This window comes from Cyanistes caeruleus, chromosome 14 (assembly GCF_971803275.1).
Source record: "Cyanistes caeruleus chromosome 14, bCyaCae1.hap1.1, whole genome shotgun sequence".
Taxonomy (NCBI): Eukaryota; Metazoa; Chordata; class Aves; order Passeriformes; family Paridae; genus Cyanistes; species Cyanistes caeruleus.
In genome coordinates this window covers 706619-729187 of record NC_141714.1, presented here as the reverse complement: position 1 = coordinate 729187, position 22569 = coordinate 706619, and the positions used below count along the sequence as shown (strand labels likewise).

At 50.5% G+C, this 22569-nt stretch overlaps 1 long non-coding RNA gene across 1 annotated transcript in view; it reads left to right on the top strand.

The window, feature by feature from the left end:
- Positions 1–1339: 1339 nt before the first annotated feature.
- The window catches only part of LOC147650482 (uncharacterized), a 36948-nt gene continuing 15718 nt past the window's right edge, over positions 1340–22569 (top strand). The window contains exons 1-17 of the long non-coding RNA XR_015276227.1: positions 1340–2859; positions 2954–3187; positions 3479–6010; positions 6105–6338; positions 6630–6768; positions 8108–9146; positions 9241–9474; positions 9766–9904; positions 14395–15433; positions 15528–15761; positions 16053–16191; positions 16288–18569; positions 18664–18897; positions 19189–19327; positions 20682–21720; positions 21815–22048; positions 22340–22478. This is a non-coding gene — a long non-coding RNA (uncharacterized LOC147650482). The remainder of the gene's footprint in view (positions 2860–2953; positions 3188–3478; positions 6011–6104; positions 6339–6629; positions 6769–8107; positions 9147–9240; positions 9475–9765; positions 9905–14394; positions 15434–15527; positions 15762–16052; positions 16192–16287; positions 18570–18663; positions 18898–19188; positions 19328–20681; positions 21721–21814; positions 22049–22339; positions 22479–22569) is intronic.

Genomic DNA, 22569 nt, shown 5'->3' with positions numbered 1-22569 from the left:
GACATGGTCTTGGGATGAAGACCGATGCCAGCAGCAGAACAGGCAGGTGCTCCCCACAGGCAGAGTGGGGCCCCTGCTGCCAGCCTGGGGCCGGGCTGGGCACTTCTTGCTCAGGGACACGCTAGCCCATGCACTGGATTCTGCTGGCCATCCCTGGCCTGGCCTGGGCTTGCTGTGGGCCACACAAGTCCTGTTCCAGTGCCTGGGCCACAGCCCCCAGCCAGGCTCCCTTCTGGCAGCAGAGTCCCACTGGGCCAGTGTCCCAGCCCGGCAGCACATGGAACACCCTTCCGTGCCTGACTGCACTGACCGTGCTACTTGTTTTTCTTCCAGGACTTAGGGACATCACAGACACAGATGCCACCCTGCTGTACATACGTTTTACAGTTGTTGTGTTCAGGATAGAGGTTTTAGAGTTTGTTTAAGTTGTCTGTAAATACGTTTCATAGAGTTTTGTTAGAGCTGTTCTCAAGTAAATAGGTTCTATAGTTTGTTGTTGTTGTTGTTGTTGTTGTTACCAATATTCTTACAGTGTAAATATGTGGTGTAGTTCATTCTTGTTCCTTTTCTTCTACAGATAAACAGTCTTTGATTTTCACACCCCAGTTCTCTTTGCATTTTCTTCGGGCACATTTGCAAAGCTGTGGGTTGTTTCGGGAACAATGTTTGCAGGACTCTAAAAAGAGTATCAAAACCGCTCTGCCACACTCTCAGCTGCTGCTGCTGCCCCAAAAAGCACTGGCTGGCTTTGCTCACACAATCACAGTTGTGGTGGCATTTCTACCACACCACAGGACAGCGATGTTTTCCCTCTTCTCCTGGAAATACCTACAGCACTTGTGGGTAGCAAGGCAAACATGAGCCTCTTTTAGTGGCCCTTGAAATTGGACATGTGAAATGAGGCACACAAAGCCACAGGCCAGCTGAACCTGGCATCTCTGAATGGGTCTTTACATTCTTCCCAGGAAGATGAATGGCAATCACTATTTTGGCAGGGAGGAAAGTGCATCAGCTAGCAATTTGCTGTAGAAAATGTGCTTTCTGCTCCTCTCACAGCCAAAACTCCTACCCATTTCTTGGAAGTCCTTCTTAGATAAGGACCGTGTTCAACTGTGTGACAGTGAAGCCAAATGGCAATGCCGCAATCAATTGTCCTGTACACAATCTCCTTCATCCACGTGGAAGGTTACTCACGGGCACACAAGAGGACGGAAGAAACCCAAATGCATCGTTGGATATAATAAAGTCAGACGTGTTGAGGGATGAAGAAATCTTGCAGAGATATGGAAAGCTGCCCTGAAAACCCAGTTCGGGGAGAGCCTGAGCTCTTTTGTGCTTCTAGGCCTGAAGATGCTCAGCAGCTTTCCCAGATGCTCAGCAGGCAGTAGGATTGTGCCTGAATCTGGCTCTGGAAATGCCAGTGCCTCAACTGAGAGCTGTGGCAATGATTTCCATTGCATGGAGAGGGGCCACAGTCCTGCAAGAGTCTTTCAGCAGAGCAAACAGCAGCCTGGAGGGTGGGCAGTGCTGCATCTGGACCACTGCATGCTCATCCTTCACCACAATGCAGAGCTGCCATGGATCACTTTTTCCATTTCTCCTGTTGGATATGTTTTGGAGAAGTTGTTCTAGGTGGCTTTGGATGGTGATCCAAGTAGGAAGCAGCCATTCGCCTGCTGTGATATCCTTACAACTAGTCCTAACTTCTCATTGCCTTTGGTTTGATTGGGGGTGTTTTATCTGTTTGTTTGATTGGTTTCTTTGGGTTGGTTTCTTTGTGTTTTTCTCTGTTTTGCTTGGAGTTTCTTTTCCTTTTTTAGAAATGACTGGTGAAGTTGGCACAAGCAAACTCCAGAAAACGTAAAGCAGGCTTGACTTTCCAGAAATTGCTTTTGGCTGGCTTTAGCTGCATTCCCCAGGATCACGATCAGCAGTAGATATTTGCAGGTTTTGCTCTGCATCCTCAGCCTGCCCAGATGTTGTTCAGTGTTTCAGCAATGGAGAAGACGATGGATATTTTGCTAAACCTCCTTTCAAACAACAAAACTTGGGTTAGCACGACAGAAAAGAAGAAAAGAAAATCTTCGCCAGTTAGAACAGAGCCAGAGTCCCACCATTTCCCCCTCCACTTCTCTTTCTTTTCTACATTTAGAGGTAAAGCTTCCATCTCCAAAAGCTTCCATCTCTCACTTCCTGATGTAGCCATTTGCTACCCTTTAGCCTTGACTGCCACGCATCGGACTGCTGTCCGTGTGGGGCTGGGGATGCTCAGCCTGGAAAGAGAAGGGGGCTGGCGAGGCCTCCCTGCAGCTCTAGGAAAGATGGGCACAGGGAGGAGAAGCCTTTCAACTGCAGGAGTGAGCTTGAAGTTGGATCTAATGAAGCTGCTCTTTTCCACTCCGGCTGCTGGGCCACTGGCCCGGGCTGTGCACAGAGGCTGGGGATGCTCCATCCTTGGCAACATCCAAGGCCAGCTGGGAGCGGGGCTCTGAGCAACCTATTCTGGGCGAAGATTGCTCCGCTTGGAACAAGATGGTCTTTAGGGTCCCTTCCAAGCCCAAGCACCCAGGGATTCCGTCATTCATTCTACGGTCTCCGTTGTCCACTTCAGCCTGGGCCTGAACTCCTGGCGGTGATGTCACAGTGCACGCTCCAGCTAGAACTTCCAGCATCCAGCAACGGCCACAACACAACCCTTGGCTCCTTGTGCCAGCACGCTCTTCATTCACCCTGCTCCACGCCTACCCCTGTCACCTTGTTGCCACCTGCTCCCTGATTCCCCCAGCAGTCCCCAAAGCTCCCCATCGCTTGGATTTTGCTCTCCATCCCTGCAGGATGTCTGCATTTGTTCCAAAAGAGGTATGGTACTATTCCACGGAGGCAGACACCCCGCAGCTGCCTGGCTGGGCTGGAGCTCTGAGGGACAGGGTGGGAAATTTTGCTACCTCTGCAGGCTGGCACAGACCGAGAAGAGGAGACGGACGTCGATACACAGACTGATAGAGAAGAAGCCATGGAAGTGGACGGAGAGGATACTGGAGAGGAAGAGATGGATGTGGATATGTACGAGACAGAGGAAGAGATGGAGGTGGAAACGAAAGATTATATTGAAGAGATGGGTATTGATCTAAAAGACAAGGAGGAAGACATGGTCTTGGGATGAAGACCGATGCCAGCAGCAGAACAGGCAGGTGCTCCCCACAGGCAGAGTGGGGCCCCTGCTGCCAGCCTGGGGCCGGGCTGGGCACTTCTTGCTCAGGGACACGCTAGCCCATGCACTGGATTCTGCTGGCCATCCCTGGCCTGGCCTGGGCTTGCTGTGGGCCACACAAGTCCTGTTTCAGTGCCTGGGCCACAGCCCCCAGCCAGGCTCCCTTCTGGCAGCAGAGTCCCACTGGGCCAGTGTCCCAGCCCGGCAGCACATGGAACACCCTTCCGTGCCTGACTGCACTGACCGTGCTACTTGTTTTTCTTCCAGGACTTAGGGACATCACAGACACAGATGCCACCCTGCTGTACATACGTTTTACAGTTGTTGTGTTCAGGATAGAGGTTTTAGAGTTTGTTTAAGTTGTCTGTAAATACGTTTCATAGAGTTTTGTTAGAGCTGTTCTCAAGTAAATAGGTTCTATAGTTTGTTGTTGTTGTTGTTGTTGTTGTTGTTGTTACCAATATTCTTACAGTGTAAATATGTGGTGTAGTTCATTCTTGTTCCTTTTCTTCTACAGATAAACAGTCTTTGATTTTCACACCCCAGTTCTCTTTGCATTTTCTTCGGGCACATTTGCAAAGCTGTGGGTTGTTTCGGGAACAATGTTTGCAGGACTCTAAAAAGAGTATCAAAACCGCTCTGCCACACTCTCAGCTGCTGCTGCTGCCCCAAAAAGCACTGGCTGGCTTTGCTCACACAATCACAGTTGTGGTGGCATTTCTACCACACCACAGGACAGCGATGTTTTCCCTCTTCTCCTGGAAATACCTACAGCACTTGTGGGTAGCAAGGCAAACATGAGCCTCTTTTAGTGGCCCTTGAAACTGGACATGTGAAATGAGGCACACAAAGCCACAGGCCAGCTGAACCTGGCATCTCTGAATGGGTCTTTACATTCTTCCCAGGAAGATGAATGGCAATCACTATTTTGGCAGGGAGGAAAGTGCATCAGCTAGCAATTTGCTGTAGAAAATGTGCTTTCTGCTCCTCTCACAGCCAAAACTCCGACCCATTTCTTGGAAGTCCTTCTTAGATAAGGACCGTGTTCAACTGTGTGACAGTGAAGCCAAATGGCAATGCCGCAATCAATTGTCCTGTACACAATCTCCTTCATCCACGTGGAAGGTTACTCACGGGCACACAAGAGGACGGAAGAAACCCAAATGCATCGTTGGACATAATAAAGTCAGACGTGTTGAGGGATGAAGAAATCTTGCAGAGATATGGAAAGCTGCCCTGAAAACCCAGTTCGGGGAGAGCCTGAGCTCTTTTGTGCTTGTAGGCCTGAAGATGCTCAGCAGCTTTCCCAGATGCTCAGCAGGCAGTAGGATTGTGCCTGAATCTGGCTCTGGAAATGCCAGTGCCTCAACTGAGAGCTGTGGCAATGATTTCCATTGCATGGAGAGGGGCCACAGTCCTGCAAGAGTCTTTCAGCAGAGCAAACAGCAGCCTGGAGGGTGGGCAGTGCTGCATCTGGACCACTGCATGCTCATCCTTCACCACAATGCAGAGCTGCCATGGATCACTTTTTCCATTTCTCCTGTTGGATATGTTTTGGAGAAGTTGTTCTAGGTGGCTTTGGATGGTGATCCAAGTAGGAAGCAGCCATTCGCCTGCTGTGATATCCTTACAACTAGTCCTAACTTCTCATTGCCTTTGGTTTGATTGGGGGTGTTTTATCTGTTTGTTTGATTGGTTTCTTTGGGTTGGTTTCTTTGTGTTTTTCTCTGTTTTGCTTGGAGTTTCTTTTCCTTTTTTAGAAATGACTGGTGAAGTTGGCACAACCAAACTCCAGAAAACGTAAAGCAGGCTTGACTTTCCAGAAATTGCTTTTGGCTGGCTTTAGCTGCATTCCCCAGGATCACGATCAGCAGTAGATATTTGCAGGTTTTGCTCTGCATCCTCAGCCTGCCCAGGTGTTGTTCAGTGTTTCAGCAGTGGAGAAGACGATGGATATTTTGCTAAACCTCCTTTCAAACAACAAAACTTGGGTTAGCACGACAGAAAAGAAGAAAAGAAAATCTTCGCCAGTTAGAACAGAGCCAGAGTCCCACCATTTCCCCCTCCACTTCTCTTTCTTTTCTACATTTAGAGGTAAAGCTTCCATCTCCAAAAGCTTCCATCTCTCACTTCCTGATGTAGCCATTTGCTACCCTTTAGCCTTGACTGCCACGCATCGGACTGCTGTCCGTGTGGGGCTGGGGATGCTCAGCCTGGAAAGAGAAGGGGGCTGGCGAGGCCTCCCTGCAGCTCTAGGAAAGATGGGCACAGGGAGGAGAAGCCTTTCAACTGCAGGAGTGAGCTTGAAGTTGGATCTAATGAAGCTGCTCTTTTCCACTCCGGCTGCTGGGCCACTGGCCCGGGCTGTGCACAGAGGCTGGGGATGCTCCATCCTTGGCAACATCCAAGGCCAGCTGGGAGCGGGGCTCTGAGCAACCTATTCTGGGCGAAGATCGCTCCGCTTGGAACAAGATGGTCTTTAGGGTCCCTTCCAAGCCCAAGCACCCAGGGATTCCATCATTCATTCTACGGTCTCCGTTGTCCACTTCAGCCTGGGCCTGAACTCCTGGCGGTGATGTCACAGTGCACGCTCCAGCTAGAACTTCCAGCATCCAGCAACGGCCACAACACAACCCTTGGCTCCTAGTGCCAGCACGCTCTTCATTCACCCTGCTCCAAGCCTACCCCTGTCACCTTGTTGCCACCTGCTCCCTGATTCCCCCAGCAGTCCCCAAAGCTCCCCATCGCTTGGATTTTGCTCTCCATCCCTGCAGGATGTCTGCATTTGTTCCAAAAGAGGTATGCTACTATTCCACGGAGGCGGACACCCCGCAGCTGCCTGGCTGGGCTGGAGCTCTGTGGGACAGGCTGGGAAATTTTGCTACCTCTGCAGGCTGGCACAGACGGAGAGGAGGAGACGGACGTCGATACACAGACTGATAGAGAAGAAGCCATGGAAGTGGACGGAGAGGATACCGGAGAGGAAGAGATGGATGTGGATATGTACGAGACAGAGGAAGAGATGGAGGTGGAAACGAAAGATTATATTGAAGAGATGGATATTGATCTAAAAGACAAGGAGGAAGACATGGTCTTGGGATGAAGACCGATGCCAGCAGCAGAACAGGCAGGTGCTCCCCACAGGCAGAGTGGGGCCCCTGCTGCCAGCCTGGGGCCGGGCTGGGCACTTCCTGCTCAGGGACACGCTAGCCCATGCACTGGATTCTGCTGGCCATCCCTGGCCTGGCCTGGGCTTGCTGTGGGCCACACAAGCCCTGTTCCAGTGCCTGGGCCACAGCCCCCAGCCAGGCTCCCTTCTGGCAGCAGAGTCCCACTGGGCCAGTGTCCCAGCCCGGCAGCACATGGAACACCCTTCCGTGCCTGACTGCACTGACCGTGCTACTTGTTTTTCTTCCAGGACTTAGGGACATCACAGACACAGATGCCACCCTGCTGTACATACGTTTTACAGTTGTTGTGTTCAGGATAGAAGTTTTAGAGTTTGTTTAAGTTGCCTGTAAATACGTTTCATAGAGCTTTGTTAGAGCTGTTCTCAGGTAAATAGGTTCTATAGTTTGTTGTTGTTGTTGTTACCAATATTCTTACAGTGTAAATATGTGGTGTAGTTCATTCTTGTTCCTTTTCTTCTACAGATAAACAGTCTTTGATTTTCACACCCCAGTTCTCTTTGCATTTTCTTCGGGCACATTTGCAAAGCTGTAGGTTGTTTCGGGAACAATGTTTGCAGGACTCTAAAAAGAGTATCAAAACCGCTCTGCCACACTCTCAGCTGCTGCTGCTGCCCCAAAAAGCACTGGCTGGCTTTGCTCACACAATCACAGTTGTGGTGGCATTTCTACCACACCACAGGACAGCGATGTTTTCCCTCTTCTCCTGGAAATACCTACAGCACTTGTGGGTAGCAAGGCAAACATGAGCCTCTTTTAGTGGCCCTTGAAATTGGACATGTGAAATGAGGCACACAAAGCCACAGGCCAGCTGAACCTGGCATCTCTGAATGGGTCTTTACATTCTTCCCAGGAAGATGAATGGCAATCACTATTTTGGCAGGGAGGAAAGTGCATCAGCTAGCAATTTGCTGTAGAAAATGTGCTTTCTGCTCCTCTCACAGCCAAAACTCCTACCCATTTCTTGGAAGTCCTTCTTAGATAAGGACCGTGTTCAACTGAGTGACAGTGAAGCCAAATGGCAATGCCACAATCAATTGTCCTGTACACAATCTCCTTCATCCACGTGGAAGGTTACTCACGGGCACACAAGAGGACGGAAGAAACCCAAATGCATCGTTGGACATAATAAAGTCAGACGTGTTGAGGGATGAAGAAATCTTGCAGAGATATGGAAAGCTGCCCTGAAAACCCAGTTCGGGGAGAGCCTGAGCTCTTTTGTGCTTGTAGGCCTGAAGATGCTCAGCAGCTTTCCCAGATGCTCAGCAGGCAGTAGGATTGTGCCTGAATCTGGCTCTGGAAATGCCAGTGCCTCAACTGAGAGCTGTGGCAATGATTTCCATTGCATGGAGAGGGGCCACAGTCCTGCAAGAGTCTTTCAGCAGAGCAAACAGCAGCCTGGAGGGTGGGCAGTGCTGCATCTGGACCACTGCATGCTCATCCTTCACCACAATGCAGAGCTGCCATGGATCACTTTTTCCATTTCTGCTGTTGGATATGTTTTGGAGAAGTTGTTCTAGGTGGCTTTGGATGGTGATCCAAGTAGGAAGCAGCCATTCGCCTGCTGTGATATCCTTACAACTAGTCCTAACTTCTCATTGCCTTTGGTTTGATTGGGGGTGTTTTATCTGTTTGTTTGATTGGTTTCTTTGGGTTGGTTTCTTTGTGTTTTTCTCTGTTTTGCTTGGAGTTTCTTTTCCTTTTTTAGAAATGACTGGTGAAGTTGGCACAACCAAACTCCAGAAAACGTAAAGCAGGCTTGACTTTCCAGAAATTGCTTTTGGCTGGCTTTAGCTGCATTCCCCAGGATCACGATCAGCAGTAGATATTTGCAGGTTTTGCTCTGCATCCTCAGCCTGCCCAGGTGTTGTTCAGTGTTTCAGCAGTGGAGAAGACGATGGATATTTTGCTAAACCTCCTTTCAAACAACAAAACTTGGGTTAGCACGACAGAAAAGAAGAAAAGAAAATCTTCGCCAGTTAGAACAGAGCCAGAGTCCCACCATTTCCCCCTCCACTTCTCTTTCTTTTCTACATTTAGAGGTAAAGCTTCCATCTCCAAAAGCTTCCATCTCTCACCTCCTGATGTAGCCATTTGCTACCCTTTAGCCTTGACTGCCACGCATCGGACTGCTGTCCGTGTGGGGCTGGGGATGCTCAGCCTGGAAAGAGAAGGGGGCTGGCGAGGCCTCCCTGCAGCTCTAGGAAAGATGGGCACAGACAGGAGAAGCCTTTCAACTGCAGGAGTGAGCTTGAAGTTGGATCTAATGAAGCTGCTCTTTTCCACTCCGGCTGCTGGGCCACTGGCCCGGGCTGTGCACAGAGGCTGGGGATGCTCCATCCTTGGCAACATCCAAGGCCAGCTGGGAGCGGGGCTCTGAGCAACCTATTCTGGGCGAAGATCGCTCCGCTTGGAACAAGATGGTCTTTAGGGTCCCTTCCAAGCCCAAGCACCCAGGGATTCCGTCATTCATTCTACGGTCTCCGTTGTCCACTTCAGCCTGGGCCTGAACTCCTGGCGGTGATGTCACAGTGCACGCTCCAGCTAGAACTTCCAGCATCCAGCAACGGCCACAACACAACCCTTGGCTCCTTGTGCCAGCACGCTCTTCATTCACCCTGCTCCAAGCCTACCCCTGTCACCTTGTTGCCACCTGCTCCCTGATTCCCCCAGCAGTCCCCAAAGCTCCCCATCGCTTGGATTTTGCTCTCCATCCCTGCAGGATGTCTGCATTTGTTCCAAAAGAGGTATGCTACTATTCCACGGAGGCGGACACCCCGCAGCTGCCTGGCTGGGCTGGAGCTCTGTGGGACAGGCTGGGAAATTTTGCTACCTCTGCAGGCTGGCACAGACGGAGAGGAGGAGACGGACGTCGATACACAGACTGATAGAGAAGAAGCCATGGAAGTGGACGGAGAGGATACCGGAGAGGAAGAGATGGATGTGGATATGTACGAGACAGAGGAAGAGATGGAGGTGGAAACGAAAGATTATATTGAAGAGATGGATATTGATCTAAAAGACAAGGAGGAAGACATGGTCTTGGGATGAAGACCGATGCCAGCAGCAGAACAGGCAGGTGCTCCCCACAGGCAGAGTGGGGCCCCTGCTGCCAGCCTGGGGCCGGGCTGGGCACTTCCTGCTCAGGGACACGCTAGGCCATGCACTGGATTCTGCTGGCCATCCCTGGCCTGGCCTGGGCTTGCTGTGGGCCACACAAGCCCTGTTCCAGTGCCTGGGCCACAGCCCCCAGCCAGGCTCCCTTCTGGCAGCAGAGTCCCACTGGGCCAGTGTCCCAGCCCGGCAGCACATGGAACACCCTTCCGTGCCTGACTGCACTGACCGTGCTACTTGTTTTTCTTCCAGGACTTAGGGACATCACAGACACAGATGCCACCCTGCTGTACATACGTTTTACAGTTGTTGTGTTCAGGATAGAAGTTTTAGAGTTTGTTTAAGTTGCCTGTAAATACGTTTCATAGAGCTTTGTTAGAGCTGTTCTCAGGTAAATAGGTTCTATAGTTTGTTGTTGTTGTTGTTACCAATATTCTTACAGTGTAAATATGTGGTGTAGTTCATTCTTGTTCCTTTTCTTCTACAGATAAACAGTCTTTGATTTTCACACCCCAGTTCTCTTTGCATTTTCTTCGGGCACATTTGCAAAGCTGTAGGTTGTTTCGGGAACAATGTTTGCAGGACTCTAAAAAGAGTATCAAAACCGCTCTGCCACACTCTCAGCTGCTGCTGCTGCCCCAAAAAGCACTGGCTGGCTTTGCTCACACAATCACAGTTGTGGTGGCATTTCTACCACACCACAGGACAGCGATGTTTTCCCTCTTCTCCTGGAAATACCTACAGCACTTGTGGGTAGCAAGGCAAACATGAGCCTCTTTTAGTGGCCCTTGAAATTGGACATGTGAAATGAGGCACACAAAGCCACAGGCCAGCTGAACCTGGCATCTCTGAATGGGTCTTTACATTCTTCCCAGGAAGATGAATGGCAATCACTATTTTGGCAGGGAGGAAAGTGCATCAGCTAGCAATTTGCTGTAGAAAATGTGCTTTCTGCTCCTCTCACAGCCAAAACTCCTACCCATTTCTTGGAAGTCCTTCTTAGATAAGGACCGTGTTCAACTGAGTGACAGTGAAGCCAAATGGCAATGCCACAATCAATTGTCCTGTACACAATCTCCTTCATCCACGTGGAAGGTTACTCACGGGCACACAAGAGGACGGAAGAAACCCAAATGCATCGTTGGACATAATAAAGTCAGACGTGTTGAGGGATGAAGAAATCTTGCAGAGATATGGAAAGCTGCCCTGAAAACCCAGTTCGGGGAGAGCCTGAGCTCTTTTGTGCTTGTAGGCCTGAAGATGCTCAGCAGCTTTCCCAGATGCTCAGCAGGCAGTAGGATTGTGCCTGAATCTGGCTCTGGAAATGCCAGTGCCTCAACTGAGAGCTGTGGCAATGATTTCCATTGCATGGAGAGGGGCCACAGTCCTGCAAGAGTCTTTCAGCAGAGCAAACAGCAGCCTGGAGGGTGGGCAGTGCTGCATCTGGACCACTGCATGCTCATCCTTCACCACAATGCAGAGCTGCCATGGATCACTTTTTCCATTTCTGCTGTTGGATATGTTTTGGAGAAGTTGTTCTAGGTGGCTTTGGATGGTGATCCAAGTAGGAAGCAGCCATTCGCCTGCTGTGATATCCTTACAACTAGTCCTAACTTCTCATTGCCTTTGGTTTGATTGGGGGTGTTTTATCTGTTTGTTTGATTGGTTTCTTTGGGTTGGTTTCTTTGTGTTTTTCTCTGTTTTGCTTGGAGTTTCTTTTCCTTTTTTAGAAATGACTGGTGAAGTTGGCACAACCAAACTCCAGAAAACGTAAAGCAGGCTTGACTTTCCAGAAATTGCTTTTGGCTGGCTTTAGCTGCATTCCCCAGGATCACGATCAGCAGTAGATATTTGCAGGTTTTGCTCTGCATCCTCAGCCTGCCCAGGTGTTGTTCAGTGTTTCAGCAGTGGAGAAGACGATGGATATTTTGCTAAACCTCCTTTCAAACAACAAAACTTGGGTTAGCACGACAGAAAAGAAGAAAAGAAAATCTTCGCCAGTTAGAACAGAGCCAGAGTCCCACCATTTCCCCCTCCACTTCTCTTTCTTTTCTACATTTAGAGGTAAAGCTTCCATCTCCAAAAGCTTCCATCTCTCACTTCCTGATGTAGCCATTTGCTACCCTTTAGCCTTGACTGCCACGCATCGGACTGCTGTCCGTGTGGGGCTGGGGATGCTCAGCCTGGAAAGAGAAGGGGGCTGGCGAGGCCTCCCTGCAGCTCTAGGAAAGATGGGCACAGGGAGGAGAAGCCTTTCAACTGCAGGAGTGAGCTTGAAGTTGGATCTAATGAAGCTGCTCTTTTCCACTCCGGCTGCTGGGCCACTGGCCCGGGCTGTGCACAGAGGCTGGGGATGCTCCATCCTTGGCAACATCCAAGGCCAGCTGGGAGCGGGGCTCTGAGCAACCTATTCTGGGCGAAGATTGCTCCGCTTGGAACAAGATGGTCTTTAGGGTCCCTTCCAAGCCCAAGCACCCAGGGATTCCGTCATTCATTCTACGGTCTCCGTTGTCCACTTCAGCCTGGGCCTGAACTCCTGGCGGTGATGTCACAGTGCACGCTCCAGCTAGAACTTCCAGCATCCAGCAACGGCCACAACACAACCCTTGGCTCCTTGTGCCAGCACGCTCTTCATTCACCCTGCTCCACGCCTACCCCTGTCACCTTGTTGCCACCTGCTCCCTGATTCCCCCAGCAGTCCCCAAAGCTCCCCATCGCTTGGATTTTGCTCTCCATCCCTGCAGGATGTCTGCATTTGTTCCAAAAGAGGTATGCTACTATTCCACGGAGGCAGACACCCCGCAGCTGCCTGGCTGGGCTGGAGCTCTGAGGGACAGGGTGGGAAATTTTGCTACCTCTGCAGGCTGGCACAGACCGAGAAGAGGAGACGGACGTCGATACACAGACTGATAGAGAAGAAGCCATGGAAGTGGACGGAGAGGATACTGGAGAGGAAGAGATGGATGTGGATATGTACGAGACAGAGGAAGAGATGGAGGTGGAAACGAAAGATTATATTGAAGAGATGGGTATTGATCTAAAAGACAAGGAGGAAGACATGGTCTTGGGATGAAGACCGATGCCAGCAGCAGAACAGGCAGGTGCTCCCCACAGGCAGAGTGGGGCCCCTGCTGCCAGCCTGGGGCCGGGCTGGGCACTTCTTGCTCAGGGACACGCTAGCCCATGCACTGGATTCTGCTGGCCATCCCTGGCCTGGCCTGGGCTTGCTGTGGGCCACACAAGTCCTGTTTCAGTGCCTGGGCCACAGCCCCCAGCCAGGCTCCCTTCTGGCAGCAGAGTCCCACTGGGCCAGTGTCCCAGCCCGGCAGCACATGGAACACCCTTCCGTGCCTGACTGCACTGACCGTGCTACTTGTTTTTCTTCCAGGACTTAGGGACATCACAGACACAGATGCCACCCTGCTGTACATACGTTTTACAGTTGTTGTGTTCAGGATAGAGGTTTTAGAGTTTGTTTAAGTTGTCTGTAAATACGTTTCATAGAGTTTTGTTAGAGCTGTTCTCAAGTAAATAGGTTCTATAGTTTGTTGTTGTTGTTGTTGTTGTTGTTGTTGTTACCAATATTCTTACAGTGTAAATATGTGGTGTAGTTCATTCTTGTTCCTTTTCTTCTACAGATAAACAGTCTTTGATTTTCACACCCCAGTTCTCTTTGCATTTTCTTCGGGCACATTTGCAAAGCTGTGGGTTGTTTCGGGAACAATGTTTGCAGGACTCTAAAAAGAGTATCAAAACCGCTCTGCCACACTCTCAGCTGCTGCTGCTGCCCCAAAAAGCACTGGCTGGCTTTGCTCACACAATCACAGTTGTGGTGGCATTTCTACCACACCACAGGACAGCGATGTTTTCCCTCTTCTCCTGGAAATACCTACAGCACTTGTGGGTAGCAAGGCAAACATGAGCCTCTTTTAGTGGCCCTTGAAACTGGACATGTGAAATGAGGCACACAAAGCCACAGGCCAGCTGAACCTGGCATCTCTGAATGGGTCTTTACATTCTTCCCAGGAAGATGAATGGCAATCACTATTTTGGCAGGGAGGAAAGTGCATCAGCTAGCAATTTGCTGTAGAAAATGTGCTTTCTGCTCCTCTCACAGCCAAAACTCCGACCCATTTCTTGGAAGTCCTTCTTAGATAAGGACCGTGTTCAACTGTGTGACAGTGAAGCCAAATGGCAATGCCGCAATCAATTGTCCTGTACACAATCTCCTTCATCCACGTGGAAGGTTACTCACGGGCACACAAGAGGACGGAAGAAACCCAAATGCATCGTTGGACATAATAAAGTCAGACGTGTTGAGGGATGAAGAAATCTTGCAGAGATATGGAAAGCTGCCCTGAAAACCCAGTTCGGGGAGAGCCTGAGCTCTTTTGTGCTTGTAGGCCTGAAGATGCTCAGCAGCTTTCCCAGATGCTCAGCAGGCAGTAGGATTGTGCCTGAATCTGGCTCTGGAAATGCCAGTGCCTCAACTGAGAGCTGTGGCAATGATTTCCATTGCATGGAGAGGGGCCACAGTCCTGCAAGAGTCTTTCAGCAGAGCAAACAGCAGCCTGGAGGGTGGGCAGTGCTGCATCTGGACCACTGCATGCTCATCCTTCACCACAATGCAGAGCTGCCATGGATCACTTTTTCCATTTCTCCTGTTGGATATGTTTTGGAGAAGTTGTTCTAGGTGGCTTTGGATGGTGATCCAAGTAGGAAGCAGCCATTCGCCTGCTGTGATATCCTTACAACTAGTCCTAACTTCTCATTGCCTTTGGTTTGATTGGGGGTGTTTTATCTGTTTGTTTGATTGGTTTCTTTGGGTTGGTTTCTTTGTGTTTTTCTCTGTTTTGCTTGGAGTTTCTTTTCCTTTTTTAGAAATGACTGGTGAAGTTGGCACAAGCAAACTCCAGAAAACGTAAAGCAGGCTTGACTTTCCAGAAATTGCTTTTGGCTGGCTTTAGCTGCATTCCCCAGGATCACGATCAGCAGTAGATATTTGCAGGTTTTGCTCTGCATCCTCAGCCTGCCCAGGTGTTGTTCAGTGTTTCAGCAGTGGAGAAGACGATGGATATTTTGCTAAACCTCCTTTCAAACAACAAAACTTGGGTTAGCACGACAGAAAAGAAGAAAAGAAAATCTTCGCCAGTTAGAACAGAGCCAGAGTCCCACCATTTCCCCCTCCACTTCTCTTTCTTTTCTACATTTAGAGGTAAAGCTTCCATCTCCAAAAGCTTCCATCTCTCACTTCCTGATGTAGCCATTTGCTACCCTTTAGCCTTGACTGCCACGCATCGGACTGCTGTCCGTGTGGGGCTGGGGATGCTCAGCCTGGAAAGAGAAGGGGGCTGGCGAGGCCTCCCTGCAGCTCTAGGAAAGATGGGCACAGGGAGGAGAAGCCTTTCAACTGCAGGAGTGAGCTTGAAGTTGGATCTAATGAAGCTGCTCTTTTCCACTCCGGCTGCTGGGCCACTGGCCCGGGCTGTGCACAGAGGCTGGGGATGCTCCATCCTTGGCAACATCCAAGGCCAGCTGGGAGCGGGGCTCTGAGCAACCTATTCTGGGCGAAGATCGCTCCGCTTGGAACAAGATGGTCTTTAGGGTCCCTTCCAAGCCCAAGCACCCAGGGATTCCATCATTCATTCTACGGTCTCCGTTGTCCACTTCAGCCTGGGCCTGAACTCCTGGCGGTGATGTCACAGTGCACGCTCCAGCTAGAACTTCCAGCATCCAGCAACGGCCACAACACAACCCTTGGCTCCTAGTGCCAGCACGCTCTTCATTCACCCTGCTCCAAGCCTACCCCTGTCACCTTGTTGCCACCTGCTCCCTGATTCCCCCAGCAGTCCCCAAAGCTCCCCATCGCTTGGATTTTGCTCTCCATCCCTGCAGGATGTCTGCATTTGTTCCAAAAGAGGTATGCTACTATTCCACGGAGGCGGACACCCCGCAGCTGCCTGGCTGGGCTGGAGCTCTGTGGGACAGGGTGGGAAATTTTGCTACCTCTGCAGGCTGGCACAGACGGAGAGGAGGAGACGGACGTCGATACACAGACTGATAGAGAAGAAGCCATGGAAGTGGACGGAGAGGATACCGGAGAGGAAGAGATGGATGTGGATATGTACGAGACAGAGGAAGAGATGGAGGTGGAAACGAAAGATTATATTGAAGAGATGGATATTGATCTAAAAGACAAGGAGGAAGACATGGTCTTGGGATGAAGACCGATGCCAGCAGCAGAACAGGCAGGTGCTCCCCACAGGCAGAGTGGGGCCCCTGCTGCCAGCCTGGGGCCGGGCTGGGCACTTCCTGCTCAGGGACACGCTAGCCCATGCACTGGATTCTGCTGGCCATCCCTGGCCTGGCCTGGGCTTGCTGTGGGCCACACAAGCCCTGTTCCAGTGCCTGGGCCACAGCCCCCAGCCAGGCTCCCTTCTGGCAGCAGAGTCCCACTGGGCCAGTGTCCCAGCCCGGCAGCACATGGAACACCCTTCCGTGCCTGACTGCACTGACCGTGCTACTTGTTTTTCTTCCAGGACTTAGGGACATCACAGACACAGATGCCACCCTGCTGTACATACGTTTTACAGTTGTTGTGTTCAGGATAGAAGTTTTAGAGTTTGTTTAAGTTGCCTGTAAATACGTTTCATAGAGCTTTGTTAGAGCTGTTCTCAGGTAAATAGGTTCTATAGTTTGTTGTTGTTGTTGTTACCAATATTCTTACAGTGTAAATATGTGGTGTAGTTCATTCTTGTTCCTTTTCTTCTACAGATAAACAGTCTTTGATTTTCACACCCCAGTTCTCTTTGCATTTTCTTCGGGCACATTTGCAAAGCTGTAGGTTGTTTCGGGAACAATGTTTGCAGGACTCTAAAAAGAGTATCAAAACCGCTCTGCCACACTCTCAGCTGCTGCTGCTGCCCCAAAAAGCACTGGCTGGCTTTGCTCACACAATCACAGTTGTGGTGGCATTTCTACCACACCACAGGACAGCGATGTTTTCCCTCTTCTCCTGGAAATACCTACAGCACTTGTGGGTAGCAAGGCAAACATGAGCCTCTTTTAGTGGCCCTTGAAATTGGACATGTGAAATGAGGCACACAAAGCCACAGGCCAGCTGAACCTGGCATCTCTGAATGGGTCTTTACATTCTTCCCAGGAAGATGAATGGCAATCACTATTTTGGCAGGGAGGAAAGTGCATCAGCTAGCAATTTGCTGTAGAAAATGTGCTTTCTGCTCCTCTCACAGCCAAAACTCCTACCCATTTCTTGGAAGTCCTTCTTAGATAAGGACCGTGTTCAACTGAGTGACAGTGAAGCCAAATGGCAATGCCACAATCAATTGTCCTGTACACAATCTCCTTCATCCACGTGGAAGGTTACTCACGGGCACACAAGAGGACGGAAGAAACCCAAATGCATCGTTGGACATAATAAAGTCAGACGTGTTGAGGGATGAAGAAATCTTGCAGAGATATGGAAAGCTGCCCTGAAAACCCAGTTCGGGGAGAGCCTGAGCTCTTTTGTGCTTGTAGGCCTGAAGATGCTCAGCAGCTTTCCCAGATGCTCAGCAGGCAGTAGGATTGTGCCTGAATCTGGCTCTGGAAATGCCAGTGCCTCAACTGAGAGCTGTGGCAATGATTTCCATTGCATGGAGAGGGGCCACAGTCCTGCAAGAGTCTTTCAGCAGAGCAAACAGCAGCCTGGAGGGTGGGCAGTGCTGCATCTGGACCACTGCATGCTCATCCTTCACCACAATGCAGAGCTGCCATGGATCACTTTTTCCATTTCTGCTGTTGGATATGTTTTGGAGAAGTTGTTCTAGGTGGCTTTGGATGGTGATCCAAGTAGGAAGCAGCCATTCGCCTGCTGTGATATCCTTACAACTAGTCCTAACTTCTCATTGCCTTTGGTTTGATTGGGGGTGTTTTATCTGTTTGTTTGATTGGTTTCTTTGGGTTGGTTTCTTTGTGTTTTTCTCTGTTTTGCTTGGAGTTTCTTTTCCTTTTTTAGAAATGACTGGTGAAGTTGGCACAACCAAACTCCAGAAAACGTAAAGCAGGCTTGACTTTCCAGAAATTGCTTTTGGCTGGCTTTAGCTGCATTCCCCAGGATCACGATCAGCAGTAGATATTTGCAGGTTTTGCTCTGCATCCTCAGCCTGCCCAGGTGTTGTTCAGTGTTTCAGCAGTGGAGAAGACGATGGATATTTTGCTAAACCTCCTTTCAAACAACAAAACTTGGGTTAGCACGACAGAAAAGAAGAAAAGAAAATCTTCGCCAGTTAGAACAGAGCCAGAGTCCCACCATTTCCCCCTCCACTTCTCTTTCTTTTCTACATTTAGAGGTAAAGCTTCCATCTCCAAAAGCTTCCATCTCTCACCTCCTGATGTAGCCATTTGCTACCCTTTAGCCTTGACTGCCACGCATCGGACTGCTGTCCGTGTGGGGCTGGGGATGCTCAGCCTGGAAAGAGAAGGGGGCTGGCGAGGCCTCCCTGCAGCTCTAGGAAAGATGGGCACAGACAGGAGAAGCCTTTCAACTGCAGGAGTGAGCTTGAAGTTGGATCTAATGAAGCTGCTCTTTTCCACTCCGGCTGCTGGGCCACTGGCCCGGGCTGTGCACAGAGGCTGGGGATGCTCCATCCTTGGCAACATCCAAGGCCAGCTGGGAGCGGGGCTCTGAGCAACCTATTCTGGGCGAAGATCGCTCCGCTTGGAACAAGATGGTCTTTAGGGTCCCTTCCAAGCCCAAGCACCCAGGGATTCCGTCATTCATTCTACGGTCTCCGTTGTCCACTTCAGCCTGGGCCTGAACTCCTGGCGGTGATGTCACAGTGCACGCTCCAGCTAGAACTTCCAGCATCCAGCAACGGCCACAACACAACCCTTGGCTCCTTGTGCCAGCACGCTCTTCATTCACCCTGCTCCAAGCCTACCCCTGTCACCTTGTTGCCACCTGCTCCCTGATTCCCCCAGCAGTCCCCAAAGCTCCCCATCGCTTGGATTTTGCTCTCCATCCCTGCAGGATGTCTGCATTTGTTCCAAAAGAGGTATGCTACTATTCCACGGAGGCGGACACCCTGCAGCTGCCTGGCTGGGCTGGAGCTCTGTGGGACAGGCTGGGAAATTTTGCTACCTCTGCAGGCTGGCACAGACGGAGAGGAGGAGACGGACGTCGATACACAGACTGATAGAGAAGAAGCCATGGAAGTGGACGGAGAGGATACCGGAGAGGAAGAGATGGATGTGGATATGTACGAGACAGAGGAAGAGATGGAGGTGGAAACGAAAGATTATATTGAAGAGATGGATATTGATCTAAAAGACAAGGAGGAAGACATGGTCTTGGGATGAAGACCGATGCCAGCAGCAGAACAGGCAGGTGCTCCCCACAGGCAGAGTGGGGCCCCTGCTGCCAGCCTGGGGCCGGGCTGGGCACTTCCTGCTCAGGGACACGCTAGCCCATGCACTGGATTCTGCTGGCCATCCCTGGCCTGGCCTGGGCTTGCTGTGGGCCACACAAGCCCTGTTCCAGTGCCTGGGCCACAGCCCCCAGCCAGGCTCCCTTCTGGCAGCAGAGTCCCACTGGGCCAGTGTCCCAGCCCGGCAGCACATGGAACACCCTTCCGTGCCTGACTGCACTGACCGTGCTACTTGTTTTTCTTCCAGGACTTAGGGACATCACAGACACAGATGCCACCCTGCTGTACATACGTTTTACAGTTGTTGTGTTCAGGATAGAAGTTTTAGAGTTTGTTTAAGTTGCCTGTAAATACGTTTCATAGAGCTTTGTTAGAGCTGTTCTCAGGTAAATAGGTTCTATAGTTTGTTGTTGTTGTTGTTGTTGTTGTTGTTGTTACCAATATTCTTACAGTGTAAATATGTGGTGTAGTTCATTCTTGTTCCTTTTCTTCTACAGATAAACAGTCTTTGATTTTCACACCCCAGTTCTCTTTGCATTTTCTTCGGGCACATTTGCAAAGCTGTAGGTTGTTTCGGGAACAATGTTTGCAGGACTCTAAAAAGAGTATCAAAACCGCTCTGCCACACTCTCAGCTGCTGCTGCTGCCCCAAAAAGCACTGGCTGGCTTTGCTCACACAATCACAGTTGTGGTGGCATTTCTACCACACCACAGGACAGCGATGTTTTCCCTCTTCTCCTGGAAATACCTACAGCACTTGTGGGTAGCAAGGCAAACATGAGCCTCTTTTAGTGGCCCTTGAAACTGGACATGTGAAATGAGGCACACAAAGCCACAGGCCAGCTGAACCTGGCATCTCTGAATGGGTCTTTACATTCTTCCCAGGAAGATGAATGGCAATCACTATTTTGGCAGGGAGGAAAGTGCATCAGCTAGCAATTTGCTGTAGAAAATGTGCTTTCTGCTCCTCTCACAGCCAAAACTCCGACCCATTTCTTGGAAGTCCTTCTTAGATAAGGACCGTGTTCAACTGTGTGACAGTGAAGCCAAATGGCAATGCCGCAATCAATTGTCCTGTACACAATCTCCTTCATCCACGTGGAAGGTTACTCACGGGCACACAAGAGGACGGAAGAAACCCAAATGCATCGTTGGACATAATAAAGTCAGACGTGTTGAGGGATGAAGAAATCTTGCAGAGATATGGAAAGCTGCCCTGAAAACCCAGTTCGGGGAGAGCCTGAGCTCTTTTGTGCTTGTAGGCCTGAAGATGCTCAGCAGCTTTCCCAGATGCTCAGCAGGCAGTAGGATTGTGCCTGAATCTGGCTCTGGAAATGCCAGTGCCTCAACTGAGAGCTGTGGCAATGATTTCCATTGCATGGAGAGGGGCCACAGTCCTGCAAGAGTCTTTCAGCAGAGCAAACAGCAGCCTGGAGGGTGGGCAGTGCTGCATCTGGACCACTGCATGCTCATCCTTCACCACAATGCAGAGCTGCCATGGATCACTTTTTCCATTTCTGCTGTTGGATATGTTTTGGAGAAGTTGTTCTAGGTGGCTTTGGATGGTGATCCAAGTAGGAAGCAGCCATTCGCCTGCTGTGATATCCTTACAACTAGTCCTAACTTCTCATTGCCTTTGGTTTGATTGGGGGTGTTTTATCTGTTTGTTTGATTGGTTTCTTTGGGTTGGTTTCTTTGTGTTTTTCTCTGTTTTGCTTGGAGTTTCTTTTCCTTTTTTAGAAATGACTGGTGAAGTTGGCACAACCAAACTCCAGAAAACGTAAAGCAGGCTTGACTTTCCAGAAATTGCTTTTGGCTGGCTTTAGCTGCATTCCCCAGGATCACCATCAGCAGTAGATATTTGCAGGTTTTGCTCTGCATCCTCAGCCTGCCCAGGTGTTGTTCAGTGTTTCAGCAGTGGAGAAGACGATGGATATTTTGCTAAACCTCCTTTCAAACAACAAAACTTGGGTTAGCACGACAGAAAAGAAGAAAAGAAAATCTTCGCCAGTTAGAACAGAGCCAGAGTCCCACCATTTCCCCCTCCACTTCTCTTTCTTTTCTACATTTAGAGGTAAAGCTTCCATCTCCAAAAGCTTCCATCTCTCACCTCCTGATGTAGCCATTTGCTACCCTTTAGCCTTGACTGCCACGCATCGGACTGCTGTCCGTGTGGGGCTGGGGATGCTCAGCCTGGAAAGAGAAGGGGGCTGGCGAGGCCTCCCTGCAGCTCTAGGAAAGATGGGCACAGGGAGGAGAAGCCTTTCAACTGCAGGAGTGAGCTTGAAGTTGGATCTAATGAAGCTGCTCTTTTCCACTCCGGCTGCTGGGCCACTGGCCCGGGCTGTGCACAGAGGCTGGGGATGCTCCATCCTTGGCAACATCCAAGGCCAGCTGGGAGCGGGGCTCTGAGCAACCTATTCTGGGCGAAGATCGCTCCGCTTGGAACAAGATGGTCTTTAGGGTCCCTTCCAAGCCCAAGCACCCAGGGATTCCGTCATTCATTCTACGGTCTCCGTTGTCCACTTCAGCCTGGGCCTGAACTCCTGGCGGTGATGTCACAGTGCACGCTCCAGCTAGAACTTCCAGCATCCAGCAACGGCCACAACACAACCCTTGGCTCCTTGTGCCAGCACGCTCTTCATTCACCCTGCTCCAAGCCTACCCCTGTCACCTTGTTGCCACCTGCTCCCTGATTCCCCCAGCAGTCCCCAAAGCTCCCCATCGCTTGGATTTTGCTCTCCATCCCTGCAGGATGTCTGCATTTGTTCCAAAAGAGGTATGCTACTATTCCACGGAGGCGGACACCCCGCAGCTGCCTGGCTGGGCTGGAGCTCTGTGGGACAGGCTGGGAAATTTTGCTACCTCTGCAGGCTGGCACAGACGGAGAGGAGGAGACGGACGTCGATACACAGACTGATAGAGAAGAAGCCATGGAAGTGGACGGAGAGGATACCGGAGAGGAAGAGATGGATGTGGATATGTACGAGACAGAGGAAGAGATGGAGGTGGAAACGAAAGATTATATTGAAGAGATGGATATTGATCTAAAAGACAAGGAGGAAGACATGGTCTTGGGATGAAGACCGATGCCAGCAGCAGAACAGGCAGGTGCTCCCCACAGGCAGAGTGGGGCCCCTGCTGCCAGCCTGGGGCCGGGCTGGGCACTTCCTGCTCAGGGACACGCTAGGCCATGCACTGGATTCTGCTGGCCATCCCTGGCCTGGCCTGGGCTTGCTGTGGGCCACACAAGCCCTGTTCCAGTGCCTGGGCCACAGCCCCCAGCCAGGCTCCCTTCTGGCAGCAGAGTCCCACTGGGCCAGTGTCCCAGCCCGGCAGCACATGGAACACCCTTCCGTGCCTGACTGCACTGACCGTGCTACTTGTTTTTCTTCCAGGACTTAGGGACATCACAGACACAGATGCCACCCTGCTGTACATACGTTTTACAGTTGTTGTGTTCAGGATAGAAGTTTTAGAGTTTGTTTAAGTTGCCTGTAAATACGTTTCATAGAGCTTTGTTAGAGCTGTTCTCAGGTAAATAGGTTCTATAGTTTGTTGTTGTTGTTGTTACCAATATTCTTACAGTGTAAATATGTGGTGTAGTTCATTCTTGTTCCTTTTCTTC